Raw genomic sequence first — 3,794 nt, forward strand, 5'->3', positions numbered from 1 at the left:
ACGGCTATATAAATATTACTGAATGAGGAAAGTAAATGTAAATTTTCGATCAACCAAGATAAGTACACATCAAAACAATGCTTTGTTGCCCATAAAAGAAAACCATTTTGATTGCAGATAAATTTAGTTTTTCCAAAACAAATATATCACTGTTTTGCTACATAAATATGTATAAATTTGTGCAACATATATGAAAGTAAAATCACTCACAGGAATCTTTTCTGGAAAATGAACATTAGGAAATATTTTTGCCTTTATGTTTATAATTATTTTGTTGTGATTTATTCTGCCACTGGAAATAGAACAGGATTTTTTTTTGCTTGAGAATTCAAATACATAAAGTATTCAAAAATTTTGTGTATATAAAGATAGAAAGAAAATATGTCTTATGTTCTTTCTTTTATCCTTATAGTCTTTGCATCAAGATACATAGCAATAAAAGCAAGTTTTCTTTTAAAACTTCCTATTGAAAGTTGAGTATCAAACTGGGGGCTGGTGGCTCATGCCTGTAATCAATCCTACCTACTCAGGAGGCTGAGATCTGAACATTGCTATTCAAAGCCAGCCAGGGCACGAAAGTCCTTGAGACACTTTTTTTCCAATTAACCACCAAAAAACTGAAAGTAGAACTGTGTCTCAAAGTGGTAGAGTGCTAAGCCTGAGTAAAAAGAGCTTGGAAGCAGAGTCCAGGACCTGAGTGCAAGCCCCAGGACTGACAAAGAAAAAAAGAAAAGTTGAATATCAGCCAGGCGCTGGTGGCTCATTCCTGTAATCTTAGTTATGCAGGAGGCTGAGATCTGTGGACTGTGGTTCAATACCAGCCCAGGCCAAAAAAAAAAAAAAAGTGTGAGACTCTTATCTCCAATTAACTACCAATAACGTCCAGAAGTGGTGCTATGGCTCAAGTGGGTAAGCTCTAGCCTTGAGCAAAAAAGCTCAGGTACAATGCTTAGGCTCTGAGTTCAAATCCTAGGATCAGCATCCCCCCCCAACTGAATATCTTTCCCCATTTTAATTTTACATTACTCTGTCAAAAGAAACAAAACAAAACTAAGACTCATTACATGAGGCTTGGACACACTTCTACGATTAGCTGGGCTATATAAATATTGATGGCTTCATTCTTCCTGCTCTGGGACCTTGAAAGATGAAATGGAGTTAACAATTGTTTTTGAAAAGTATGCTACAGAAATGCTGGCCTGGTGGGAGTCAAAGTTACACAGTAACCTGTACACAGATGGAAGTAAAGGAGAGACATTTTCTTCTGGAAAAAAAATTCTGAAGAATTTCAATCTGTTTGTTTTCCCCAAAATGATTGGAAGCAGGGTAAAATCTCAACATGAGCTTCAAAGACCTGTCTTTGTGAGGAACCAAGAGTTGCCTTGTGGTGGTTGATCATCCCACCCTCTCCAATGAAGAACTGAAATGGACATTTTATTGCCCAATGGCTGTAACAGTGAGCTGAAACTTGAGTGGAAACTCAATTCTCTAAGGGGACGGATGGATAGACAGACAGACAGACAGATAGATAGATAGATAGATAGATAGATAGATAGATAGATAGATAGATAGATAGATAGATAGATAGATAGATAGATAATAGAGATATAGGTGTCTATATCTATAGATAAATAGATATGAATATGTAGAAACAGACAACTCAGACTTCCTCTCACTTCAGCAAAGAAGTTATTTTTTTTTCAAAGCAATTAGGAAGCTCCTCATCCACCCCTCAGCTGGAAAGGCTCAGAGCAGGGAATCATCAGTACAGCCACCGGCTAGGCTATAACGGAATTCCTGAAGGCTGGAGACCACGTAGAAGTGGACCAGAGCAGCCACCACCACCAGCACGTGGAAAATCTGATGAGACTGGAACCATAGGTCAAATTTCCCTGGAAAGAAGCGCTCAGGAATCCGAGCAGCGTAGAGGCAGGCTCCGGTGATGTACATAAAAGCCATGAGCAAGAACCAGCCCATCCGGCCCACTGTGACAGCTTTGACAATGCCCTCCACGATGGTGAAGTGCATGGTAGGCACCACACCACTCAAGCCCAGGCCCAGGAACACTCCTGCTCTGGTCTTCCGGTGCTTAGGAGTGGCGAACCTGTCCCACTGTGCCACGATGATGGAAGAAATGCCCAGCAGACAGACGGTGCAGAGGTAGACCAGCCGAACCTTTGGGGAGCAGTAGAAGCAGTAATAAAGCCAGGGGACAAAACTCCCCATAATTAGCAGAGCGATCCCGGAATAGTCCAGTTTGGAAAACGTCTGGGAGACTTTCTCAGAATGACAGCAGACGGTGTGGAAGAGCCAAGAGAAGCTGAGGCAGAGCACTGCGCCCAGAAAGAACACCCCGAACACCACCTTCTCCTGCAGGGGGGCCATGAAGTAGACGTTCGGTCTGAGCATGGTCAAGATGCCCAAAAAGAGAAACAGCAGGAACCCGAGGAGATGGGTCCAGATGTTGCCCGTTTCCGTGTGGATGCGGAAGATGCTCTTGAAGCAAGCCCGAAAGGAGGGCATGGGTGGTCGGTGGCCATGGAGCAGGTAGTCATTGTCCTTCAGCCAATCAGGAAGCGTGTCATACGGGATGACCCGCCAGCTGCCCTCCCACACCTTATACACGAACTCCTCCATCTTCTCCATAGCATGGTGGGCCTGCAGAGGGAGAGGCAAAACCCGCATCTCCTCCTCTTCTTCCTGGGACACAGGGTATGCTTGCTTTTCTTCAGCTTGAGTTGAGTTGATCATGACACACTTGGCTTTCTCTTCCAGCAAGGGTCGCAGGGTGGCCAGTCCCACCAAGTCGGCCTCCCGGTGCCTGGCAGAAGCCCCATTGCCCTGGGTTGCCACAGCCCTGTGGTGGGAAGACATCCTGCTGGTACTTCAGTACCCCGCAGCTTGGGCTTAGGGCCAGGTTGAGGGTTTTCGGCACCTGGGGAGGGGCAGCGATCTCCTGGTGATGGAGTTTCTGCTGGTGGAGGGTGGGGTGGGGTGGGGGAGGAGGCGCGGTGGTCCCCAGCTCTACATCTCCATCTCTGGGTGATGGAGGCGGCCTGTGGTGTAGAGGCCTCGGATCTTCAGCCCCTTCGCTTGTGCCGGAAGGAGCGCGAGACCACGCCGCGTCACCTCCGCCACCACCATCTCCATCACCAGCTCGAGGAGCTGCCGAAGAAAATTCAGCTTATAGAGCTATCCTACCATAGGATGCTACTGATGATTAGCCCTAGTTGGCAGGCAATGTTCATCACAAACTTTATGGGAAAGAAGAGTATGGTTAGAATCCTGGCTTTGCTAACTTGGTATTTTTTGACTTCGAACAAGCTACTTAATCATTCTAAGGTGCACTGTTGTGGGCTGAATGTTGTCTTCCCTGGATTCAAACATGGAAGTCCTAAGCCCCAATATAAATAGTAGGGCTGTATTTGGAGATAGAATGTTTTTAGGGCTAGTTGAGATTTTTTTTTTAAAAAAAGGACTTTTATGTAGGCATTGATTGTGTGTCAGTAAAGTCCTTGTAAAGAGGAAATTAAAACAGAGACAGAGACCAAACCATGTGAAGAGACAAGTGAGAATTTGGCCATTTACAAGCCAGAGGAGAGAGGCCATGTAGAATCTAAACCTGCTTACACTTTGGGCTCACATGTCAACATCCAGAGACATCAGAAAATAAAATTTAGTTGTTGTTAAAGAATACCTGGTTGGTTTATTCTTTTTAAAGCAGCCATTGCAACTAGGAATTGTACGTTTTCCTTTTTCCTTTAATTTTTCCTTTCTTTTTTTTGTGTCATTGT

General features: G+C 44.5%; 1 pseudogene across 1 annotated transcript; it reads right to left on the reverse strand.

The window, feature by feature from the left end:
- Window positions 1-1,718: 1,718 nt before the first annotated feature.
- Window positions 1,719-3,080, reverse strand: LOC138810022 (adiponectin receptor protein 1 pseudogene; annotated as a pseudogene). Its single transcript, XR_011366990.1, has one exon. The product of XR_011366990.1 is annotated as an adiponectin receptor protein 1 pseudogene (transcript).
- Between the last annotated feature and the right edge of the window lie 714 nt (window positions 3,081-3,794).

The sequence above is a fragment of the Dipodomys merriami genome, unplaced genomic scaffold (genome assembly GCF_024711535.1).
Source record: "Dipodomys merriami isolate MVZ:Mamm:240054 unplaced genomic scaffold, mDipMer1.0.p SCAF_5, whole genome shotgun sequence".
Lineage (NCBI taxonomy): Eukaryota > Metazoa > Chordata > Mammalia > Rodentia > Heteromyidae > Dipodomys > Dipodomys merriami.